At 32.4% G+C, this 12,094-nt stretch overlaps 1 protein-coding gene across 2 annotated transcripts in view; it reads left to right on the top strand.

The window, feature by feature from the left end:
• LOC134687634 (uncharacterized) overlaps positions 1-12,094 on the top strand; it is a 131,129-nt gene that overhangs the window by 46,723 nt on the left and 72,312 nt on the right. The window contains exon 1 of one of the 2 annotated variants that reach the window (XM_063548080.1): positions 4,972-5,061. The exons of the other annotated variant lie outside the window; for it this stretch is intronic. The gene's annotated coding sequence lies outside the window, so the exon portion shown is untranslated. Of the gene's footprint in view, positions 1-4,971; positions 5,062-12,094 lie in introns of those variants that run through there. 2 annotated transcript variants of the gene reach the window in all.

The following is a 12,094-nucleotide window of genomic DNA, read 5'->3' as shown; positions in this document are numbered from 1 at the left end:
GAAGAAATTTTCTTTTTATTTATGAAATTTCAAATTAGAAAAATTGACATCCCCCCCCCCCCCCCCCCCCAATTTCTTTGTTCACATACCCCTATCCTTTATTCCAAAACTGATCTCAATTCAAATTTCTAATGGAGTTTGCAACAATAATTACTCATGTAAATACATCATGGAATATTAAAATGTAAAAAAGTGCTTGTTATCACTGAATGGTAAAAATTGGTTAATTTATCAGTTGGCAGTAAAAGTAAATATATATTGTATATTGTATAAAACAATGATTTAAGTTGATTCAACTAACTATTCTGGAGAAAGAAAGATAACTCCAATTGAAATTTCTTGCTATTGCACACTATTGTGCAATTAGATATTTCTTGCTATTGCACAATACTTAATATAATAATTTTAGATCCTGATTTGGACCAACCTGAAAACTGGGCCCATATAATCAAAAATCTAAGTAGATTTTTATGTAGGATTCAGCATATCAAAGAACCCCAAGAATTCAATTTTTGTTAAAATCAAACTAAGTTTAATTTTGGACCCTTTGGACTTTAATGTAGACCAATTTGAAAACAGAACCAAAAATTAAGAATCTACATAGACAGTTAGATTTGGCATATCAAAGAACCCCAATTTATTCAATTTTTGATGAAATCAAACAAAGTTTAATATTGGACTCCGATATGGACCAATTTGAAAACTGGGCCAATAAATTTCATAGATTTCTATTTACTTATACTAAAGTTATGGTGCGAAAACCAAGAAAAATGCTTATTTGGACCCCTTTTTGGCCCCTAATTCCTTCACTGTTAGAACCAAACCTCCCAAAATCAATCCCAACCTTCCTTTTGTGGTCATAAACCTTTTGTTAAAATTTCATAGATTTCTAATTACTTTTACTAAAGTTACTGTGCGAAAAACAAGAAAATGCTTATTTGGGCCCTTTTTGGCCCTTAATTCCTAAAATATTGGGATCAAAACTCCCAAATTCAATCCCAACCTTCCTTTTGTGGTCATAAACCTTATTTTAAAATTTCATAGATTTCTTTTCACTTTTACTTAAGTTAGAGTGCGAAAACTAAAAGTATTCGGACGACGACGACGCCAACGTGATAGCAATATACGACGAAAAATTTTGCGGTCGTATAAAAAATCAGACCAGTTTCACTGACCTGTGTATCATGTAAACGTTTGGAACACATCATCTGTAAACACATCCTTAAACACCTGGAAAAGCACAATATACTGACAAATTAAAATCACGGATTCAGATCAGGTTACTCTTGTAATTATATAAAGCACAGCTCTTAGTCACAACAGAAGACCTACTAAAGAGTTTCGACAGTGGCATTCCACTCGATATGGCTATACTCGACTTTTCAAATGCATTTGATACTGTGGCATATGACAAACTAATTGCTTAATTAAACAACTTCAGAATAGATGGAAATCTGAACAAATGGTTAGCAGCATTCCTGCAAAAACGATCAATGCGGGTTGTCGTAGAAGGTGAGCACTCAGAATATGCCCACGTAGACTATGGCGTACCACCAGGCACAGCACTAGGACCGTTGCTTTTCCTATGCCACACCAATGACCTCCCGGAAAGCGTAAAATCTCAAGTTCGTTTATTGCAAACGACTGCCTACTCTATCGAGAGATTAACAACACAAAAGACCATCTAACTCTCCAAGAAGATCTTAAAGCTCTGGAAGTATGGGCACTAAATTGGGGAATGAAATTTAACGCAAAAAAATGCTATATAATGAGCTTCAAACAAAAATCAACAGACTTCTGTCAACTAGACAACCCGTGACATACTAGAACAGGTACAAACAAATCATTACCTAGGTCTTAACATATCTGAGGACATAAAATGGACCAGCCACATAGAGAAAACAACAAGCAAGGCAAGCTGTACACTAGGCTTCCTGAGAAGAAACCTGCGCCTGTGCCCCCAAGAGTGCAAAAAACTTGCCTACTTAATTACCACCTCTCCAAGAACGAAGGAAACTTCAGAGGCTGACTATGTTCTACAAAGTGGTTGAGGGATTGGTGCCGGCTATTGATCCAACTAATTACATGCAAAAGACAAGAAACAAACGCCAAGTCGAGGCAAAAAACTTTAGTGACTTTCAATACTCAAACATCGTGGAAAGACAAGAAACCAGAAATAGCAGATCGTACAAATTAATAGGATGCAAAACAGACATTCGAAAGAAGTCTTTTTTTTTCCAAAAACAATAGAAGAGTGGAACCATCTGGACGAGGAAACTGCATGTCAAAAGATAGTTGAGGGTTTCACGGCTCAGTGCCCTCCAACGGTTGGACTATACCAACCCGCTCTCCTTCCAGTGCGCATATATCGAGGCGATCGGATCCGTGTAACATATAGATACATATTTTGAATAAGTTTGAATAAAAATCAGTCGAAAACTGAAATTTTTCCCGGTAAGTCATAGTTTTACATCGCGAAAATAACAATTTTCGTGAGTAACGTCATTACCTCCCCTGTAACTGTATCGTATGCCCGTAACTGTCTAGTCAGTGCGATTGCGTTACGTAGAACAAATTACTCGAGACAAAGTAACCCGAGTTAATCATATCGAAGTCGATGAGTGCCAATAACCTTTCGTCGGCAGTATATCGATAATAGAGGCTATACCCAAATATATATATATATATATACAATTCCCAAGCTACTTCGTATGGTGGTGCACCTGACAGAGGCGGGAAATACAGAATAGCAGTATTGTCATCATAACCGTCTAGAATTCAACTTTTTTGTTAACCTTATTTTTGGGTTTACAAGACTGTTACAAAATAATTGGTGAAGAAAAATTCATACAGTGGTGCACTTCTTTGTTTGCTAAATGACCAATTTGGATGATTTTCCCATTTTTCATCGATTTTTACCTATTTTTGGGCTATAATGTCTATTATCGTGAAAAAAAAATCACAGTTCCATAATTAAACTTTTTTCATACTTTCTAAAAACATGAAGTGGACCAGTCTGAGTAAATTTTGCTTAAAAAAACTATAGGTAAGTAAGTGTTAATGTAAGAAAGTTTTATCATATTTTGACGCTTTTTGTGTAAAATTTACCATGCTGTTAATTTTGTATTTGAGTGATTTTCTCAGTTTTAAGGAGGCTCGCGGGTATAAGATTTTTAGAAAAAAAATAAACTTTTATTTTACATTACAAATTTCATTAATTACCTTTAGTAGTTGTTACTTTATCATATGGTACAAAAATTATTCCAAAAAAATAATTCATGTTGACCCCAGGTGACTTTCAAAAAGTCAATATCATTTAAAAAGCTCTAAATTATCTCCCTTTGTTGCAAAATAGCCTTTTTTGGGCATTAAAATTGAAATGTCTTTTTTAACTCATCGGTGACCTATATTTTTTATTGTTGTTTTCGAATTAGCTGTATATAAACTAAATAATTGTAAAATTTGGGCGATTTCTGTAATTTAGTTCTTTTTTTATTTCGATATTACCGCTATTTCTCCTATTAGTTCAACAGAAAAAAAAGGACTTTTACAAAAATGCATGCTTCTTTCAAAGGCAGATTGTGAGCGTAAATGAACGGTGACCCCAATTTTTTATTTCATTTTTCTATTAAGGATAAGATAAAGTTCATTTATAGAAAAATATAGCGAAATCCTATATTAAATAAAAAAAATGATTTAGACCCGCGAGCCCCCTTAACAACAAAATGCATATTATTTCAACTTTTTTGTTATAAATGATTGAAAAATACAAAAATACAAAAATGATATGGGATGTACTAGTACATGATTCTTATTAAACATTTTTTTTTATCCCCCATCCATTTTCTCAAAGTCATGGCTAAAAATACTACTTGATAAGTCGTAAAATTTGAAAACTGGATTACTCAAAAACCATTCATTGTAAATGCACAGTTTTTTAACAGATTTATGTTTGAGTATAATATTTTTAAAATTCATACATATTACCCACTTATAATTTAATTTTGGATGTAACGCGTCTTCTGATTGGCTGACGTTATTATGTTATGAACCTATAGACATAATTTAGTCATGTGACCGTGACGTCATCAACGTTTTTTCATGGTTTTCTACGATTTAAAATGGAATTTGGAATCAAATTATAAGAAATGACTGTAATATTTTTTCTGTCTATTCGAAATAACATAAAAAAAAATGTGGTGCACACTGTTAAATAACCCGCTACGCGCGTTATTCAATGTGCACCAAATTTTAATGTTATTTCTTCATAGACAGAACAAATATTACACTCATTCCTTAACTATCACATGTTTTGGAAATAATTCAAGAACGAGATTTCAACGAGACTGAAAAGTCAGAAGAATATTTTGATCCCGTATTTTTACATTTCGATGAAAATGTCCATACAGGCTATTTTTTGCCTGATTAAATCAAATATGTAATAAAAATATACCTTCATGTGCTACTTTTTAAGTAAAATGAGATCGAAATTTTGTATATTTGCTCAAAATTCGGATTTGCGGCCGTATTTTTTCTTTCAAAAGAAAAAGATAAACACGAAGTTGTTTTTTGTTAAATAATTTGTAATATCTGTATTTTACAAGTATCCTAAACATTTATGTTTTTTTTATTCTGACATATCTCATATTTATCAAATGGTCATGAATTGAGAAAAACGTCATTTTTTGCTGTAGATCTATATTAAAAAAAAAATGCACTATTTACAGATTTATCAAATTTGGTCCACTAATAACCCTGCAAAATGAAACAAAATGTCATTTTAAAAAATAGGGGTCCATACACTCGTTTTCAAATTAAATCAGTTTGAATGATAAAAATCGGTCGAAAAATGCATCTTTTCCCGATATGTCACAGTTTATATCACAGTTTGACGTCGCGAAAATAACATTTTACGTCGTTACCTCCCCTGTAACTGTATCACCGTGCTGTTGTTCAGCAGAGGGCGTTGCTGTGAAAACCGGAACAGAAACGTGAAAACAAAAAATGAAGAAAACGTGAACGAAGATCGAAATTAGGAAAGGCAATAAAAAGCCAATATATGTAAGAAAATACTTCAAAAACCAAGTTTACACAAGACAGACTTCGTTATCATTTTCAAAACCACTAAAGAGTAAAGTGTAAAAAACTCCTGACTCATTATCCCAAAGATGATTTATATATTTTTATCATAGTATTAGTCCAAATAATTATGACGTCTGGCAAGGCTATTTTTATTTTCAAGGCGTCCCAGAAAAAAATTAAAATAGCCTTGCCAGACGTCATAATTATTTGGACTATCATAGTATCAACTACATGAACTAGTCCAAATAATTATGAGGTCTGGCAAGGCTATTTTAATTTTTTTTCTGGGATACCTTTGTACGATGCGTCCCTGAAAGAAAAAAAATAGCCTTGCCAGACGTCATAATTATTTGGACTAAGTAACAACTGATCAATATGTTGTGAAAATCGATGGATGGTACCAGCGGGAATCGAACTCTCACTCTGGGGATCTGAAGGAATCGCTTTAACCAATTGAGCCAAAGAAGATCTTCCCTAACTCAACTAGTTAGACTACCTTAATATGTCCAGGTCTACAACACTCTTCCCCCTTTTCTTTTTTCAGACTGTACCATCCATCCTAGCAACTTACAGGTCCTCTACTGTACAACCCAGACACTTCTACTCAGAAACCCTCTGGCCAGTTGTTCTGGCAATGTTCTACATGTTGTATATACAATGTTTGTACCAGAAGCAGATGCTCGCAACGCCATTCTTGTGAAAATCGAAGGATGGTACCAGTGAGACTCGAACTCTTAATCTGGGGATCTGAAGGCAGCACTCTAACCATGCTAACCAATTGACCCAAAGATGTCAAGATCTTCCCTTACTCAACTAGTTGTACTCCTTTTTACCTTTATATATCCAGGTCTATAACACTTATACAACAAATCTATTACAGTTACATGTATGATTAAAAACAAATAATTCATGATGAATCAATAAAACTTAAGTAAAATTCTTAAAGAAAATTATAAATTTTTGTACAGATAACAATAAAAAGTGCAATTATGTTTCATTTGGACCCTTTGCCTAAAGGCTAGAGTTGTAAACTGGCTGTTTATAGGTCAGGAATTACCATGAATTGGTGGAGAGTGGTCTCATTGGGGGGTTCTGATCCCGGATCCCGCTTACTGTTTTGTCAGATTCCCATATCCCGCTTACACTATGTACATTGTACGTAAGAAATTCTCATTTTTTGCTCATTTCCTGGGTCCCACAAGACCTCATTTCCCATTTTCATGCAACAATAATTTGACTTTCACGTGTCACGCTTTGAACAAATAGGCAATCCGGCATCACGCTTAGACCCCAATGAGACACACTGTATGATGTATCTTAATTTATATGTCAGTCAGAGATGTAACTCTATAGGGTTATTCCAGGAAATAACTTGCATGTGTGATTACAGGTACTTTCACCTTAAACTTTCTAAATCTGTCATAACATATGCATGTTATTTGTAAAATTATTTTATTTATAGTGGGCTCTAGGGAACTCTTGAGACTTTGCGCAGAAACTAAATGCATAGTCTTGATAACTAATTTTTAAATTAAATTAATACAATTTTGATGGACCATGGTTAATCAATGAGTCGAGGCTATTAATGGATAAACTAAGCTGTGATAACAAGGCTTAGTTATTAAAGGAATGTAACTTATTATATATATAAGACACTTGGGAATTACCGAGAAACTTGCGCAGAACCTTATTACATGCTCTGGTCATTATTTCTTACAATAAATTAAACTACATTGAACATGTAATTAAGCATAATCTATGTCTGAGCAAATGCTTTGAAGTGATATAGGGAAGCTGTGATAACACCCTTTAGTTATTACAGGCATATTTTTTCTGTAATAACATATAGGTGTACTATGCAAAATTGGCAAACTATGAACTGTTATCTCTTTAAATAGTTAAGTATACATAAAGAAAAAAGTAATATCAATAGAACTTCTATACATTTTAACTAAACTAAGGATGTATATTGTCCCTTGGAAACATGTAACATACATATGTCAGTTCTTTGATTTTTTAGTCCACAATAACAAATGTATGTTATTTTCCTGTAATAACCCTATAGAGTTATATCCCTGACTGTATGTAGTTACAATCCACCATTTGACATGTAGTGAGGTATAATGCAGTTATCATCACAATTTGTTTACATAGAATATTTGTGAAAGGCATCACGAAGTAGTGATAGAATCATGAGAATCAAGTACATGGCTCATGATTCTTACACTTCATACTTAAAGTGGGCATCAAAGCTTGTTATGATAATTGTAAAACATGCTCCAATATCTCTTACATTATTTATTTTTGTTGATAAAAGTTGCATTTTAATTTGTTGCTCTATTGGTGTCTCTCATCATATGTCAAATGGTGGATTATACCTGAATTGAGGTATAATCCAACAATTGATTGTTATTACTGACCTGGTCTTCATCTAATTTACTTATATAGAGTACAGACAAACCTGTGTATGTGAACAAATTTGAAGGCATAGCATGCCGCGGATAAATAAACTTCAAATGCATTTTATGATTTAGAAAATTAAAAACTTGCCTGGATGTTGCAATTTGCAGTGCACTTCTCTCGTTCCTACAAAATATGCCAAAATAAGCAACGTTGAGAAATGGTTTTGATTACTTCCCCACAGCTAAATATTGATGTGAACTGTATTAATTAACACAGACAATAGATACCTGACAATAATTGGAAGTTTAAACTGTCATGGTTGTGTTACTGATTGGACCATATCAAGTGAATCTCAAATGTTTGTTAATTTCATCATCTTTTTCAAGGACCAAAAAAAAAGCGCACAGCAAAATCCAGTTAAAATTTTAATTTTATTAAACATTATATGCATTTGAATTTTATTTTTCCAGGGCATGCTATGCCTTAAAACTTTTCAAGATACACAGGTTTATCTGTACTCCAGGTAAAAATGCACCCATTTTAGCCAAAGGTTCAATATGATCCTTAATCTATAGGCACATCACAATTATTGCAGTCATATCTGTATCTGTAAGAAATCCTCACATCCTATAAAGGAGATCCACTAAATATAATTTGAATAGGGACAGACTGTTTGTATGGAGGTGGAAATAATGAGAAAGTACAGGAAAACTTTTGAATATATTTCAAATGAACTGTTCAGTTTCAATATTTAATGTTTTTCAAAGCATGTTCACAATCATTATGGTCGTCAACATGTCGGACATTAACTCAAAAACCCTTTAACTAATATGCTTGACTTTGGTGAATTGATTATATCTATTGACATAAGGTCCCTTTTGTTTTTTTATAAATTTTTGATTTACCGTTTCAGAATTTGTGAGTTTGTTCATTAAAAGAGGGTGTATTTTCTAGTTTTCTGACAATAACTCCAAAACAATTTTACCAATTTGTTAGGAATTTTGGTGAATTGTTTAATTCTAATGACATGAGCTCCCTTTTGATTTTGATAAACTTTAGACTATAAAGTTTCTGATTTATCACCTTTCATCCTTTATGGGGTTTTATTCATTACAAAAAGGGGGATTTTCCAATTATAATAATATCTCAAAAATGCTTTCAAATGATAAGTACGTATACAGACTAACAAACAAACCTACAAAGTGTATCAGATGTATCTACAACAAAGTTCTTGAAAAATTTACCCAAAAAGAGTGAAAAATCTTTTCAAAATATAATCATTCATCATTAAATGAATGTCTTTTAAAAATCTATAAAACTTACCTCTATTTATTTTTCAAATTAAATTATAACGAACAGAAAAGAAGAAGGATTGTTAAGGCCTTATGTTGGCTAAAATTTGAAGTTAAATGTACATCTGATACATGTGATAACAGATTTTTTACATACATGTATTTACCTCGTCATTATCTGTTGTAAACTATTTAAAGAATCTTCTCCTCTGAAACTATTGGGCCAAATACCTTCAAACTTTTACTGAATGTAAGTTCAATATGTTAGATAGTTTATATATCTCAAAAACTATTTAAACATTTTGGGCGAATCTGACATTGGTCAAAATTGTTCATTAGGTCTTCACTATCAGCCCTGAAATTTTCAGATGAACTGAACAACCCATAATGTGTTGCAATTCCAAATTGACACATTTGACATAAATATGACAGCTGTTCATGCTGGCTGTTCAAAACTTCTCCCTCTCAAAAATCACATTGCCAGTCGCTTGGGCAAAAATAATCACAAATATAATGCTTACCCATGTTAAAACTACAATAATGTATAGCTTGCATCAATTATTTCTTAAAAACAATATATATTTATATCTATATTAATATGAACACGTGTACAAGTGCAGCCACTTTCATTTTAGACAAAACATTAGCCCAAGTTTTAAATTTGTGAAATTTTCAATAATTTTGCATGTTACCTGATGCATTTCAATGTATTGCAAAAAAGTATCTCATATTCATGTGACAAACTAATGTTCTTTCCTAGTAAAACAACCATAAGTTTACATTTTTATACGCCCGTCAAAATTTTGACGGGATGTATTATGGTATACATTTGTGAGGGCCTCAAGGGAGAATAGTGTTTGTACTAATTGAGCATACCCTGTTGAAATAAAGATTATTATTATATTAATTATTATTATTATTATACAAATGTCCTGTGTCTGTCCGTCCGTCTGTCTGTCCGGCGTAAACATGTCGCACCGTAACTTGAGAACGACTTATCCAAATTTCATGAAACTTAATAAAGTTCTTATGATGGTCAAATGATCTGTATACTTTTTGGTGAAAATAAGATTTCAACTTTTTGAGTAACCGCACTTTATTACTAAAACAAGGGGGTGTTTTTTTCACATGTCACACTGTATCTCAAAAAAGATTCTTGATTATGACTTAAAACTTTAAACACTTTTTAGTTATATTAATCTCAATATCTGTATACTTTTTGGTGATGATTCAAAATTTCATTTTTATACGACCGCAAATTTTGAAAAAAATTTCGTCGTATATTGCTATCACGTTGGCGTCGTCGTCGTTGTCGTCGTCGTGGTCGTCGTCGTCCGAATACTTTTAGTTTTCGCACTCTAACTTTAGTAAAAGTGAATAGAAATCTATGAAATTTTAACACAAGGTTTATGACCACAAAAGGAAGGTTGGTATTGATTTTGGGAGTTTTGGTCCCAACATTTAAGGAATTAGGGGCCAAAAAGGGCCCAAATAAGCATTTTCTTGGTTTTCGCACTATAACTTTAGTTAAAGTTAATAGAAATCTATGAAATTTTGACACAAGGTTGATGACCACAAAAGAAAAGTTGGGATTGATTTTGGGAGTTTTGGTTTTAACAGTTTAGGAATTAGGGGCCAAAAAAGGGCCCAAATAAGCATTATTCTGGGTTTTCGCACAATAACTTTAGTTTAAGTAAATAGAAATCAATGAAATTTAAACATAATGTTTATGACCACAAAAGGAAGATTGGTATTGATTTTGGGAGTTAAGGTCCCAACAGTAAAGGAATTAGGGGCCAAAAAGGGACCCAAATAAGCATTTTTCTTGGTTTTCGCACCATAACGTTAGTATAAGTAAATAGAAATCTATGAAATTTAAACACAAGGTTAATGACCATAAAAGGAAAGTTGGTATTGATTTTGGGAGTTTTGGTCCCAACAGTTTAGGAAAAAGGGGCCCAAAGGGTCCAAAATTAAACTTTGTTTGATTTCATCAAAATTGAATAATTGGGGTTCTTTGATATGCCGAATCTAACTGTATATGTAGATTCTTAACTTTTGGTCCCGTTTTCAAATTGGTCTACATTAAGGTCCAAAGGGTCCAAAATAAAACTTAGATTGATTTTAACAAAAATTGAATCCTTGGGGTTCTTTGATATGCTGAATCTAAAAATGTACTTAGATTTTTGATTATTGGCCCAGTTTTCAAGTTGGCCCAAATCGGGGTCCAAAATTAAACTTTTTTGATTTCATCAAAAATTGAATAAATGGGGTTCTTTGATATGCCAAATCTAACTGTGTATGTAGATTCTTCATTTTTGGTCCTGTTTTCAAATTGGCCTACATTAAGGTCCAAAGAGTCCAAAATTAAACTAAGTTTGATTTTAACAAAAATTAAATTCTTGGGCCTCTTTGATATGCTGAATCTAAACATGTACTTAGATTTTTGATTATGGGCCCAGTTTTCAAGCTGGTCGGAATCAGGATCTAAAATTATTATATTAAGTATTGTGGAATAGCAAGTCTTTTCAATTGCACAGCATTGTGCAATGGCAAGAAATATCTAATTTCACAATATTGTGAAAAAGCAAAATTTTTTTTACTTAGAGTTATCTTTCTTTGTCCAAAATAGTAAGCAAGAAATATCTTATTGCAAGAGTTTTTTTTAATTGGAGTTATCTTTCTTTGTCCAGAATCAACTCAAATCTTTGTTATATACAATATACAATGTATATTCACTTTTTACTACCAACTGATAAATTTAAATAATCTTTACCATTCAGTGATAACAAGCAGTTTTTTTACATTTTGTTTACAGTTTATTTTATGATGTATTTAAATGAGTAGTTATTGTTGCAAACTCCATTAGAATATTTTAATTGAGATTAGTTTTGGAATAAGGGAAAGGGGGATGTGATTAAAAAATTGGGTTCAATTTTTCTCATTTGAAATTTCATAAATAAAAAGAAAATTTCTTCAAACATTATTTTGAGAGGATTAATATTAAACAGCATAGTGAATTGCTCTAAGAGAAAACAAAAATTTTAAGTTCATTAGAACACATTCATTCTGTGTCAGAAACCTATGCTGTGTCAACTATTTAATCACAATCCAAATTTAGAGCTGAATCCAGCTTGAATGTTGTGTCCATACTTGCCCCAACCGTTCAGGGTTCAACCTCTGCGGTCGTATAAAGCTACGCCCTGCGAAGCATCTGGTTGAGTATTTTGTAAAAAAGGGGGAGGTTTTTTTTTACATGTCTCGCCATATCTCAAAAACAATTTATGATTATTGCTTGAAACTATACACATGTCTTT

The sequence above is a fragment of the Mytilus trossulus genome, chromosome 10, assembly GCF_036588685.1.
Source record: "Mytilus trossulus isolate FHL-02 chromosome 10, PNRI_Mtr1.1.1.hap1, whole genome shotgun sequence".
Classification (NCBI taxonomy): domain Eukaryota; kingdom Metazoa; phylum Mollusca; class Bivalvia; order Mytilida; family Mytilidae; genus Mytilus; species Mytilus trossulus.
Note: the sequence above shows the minus strand (reverse complement) of the source record. Positions and strands in the feature narration are given on the sequence as shown.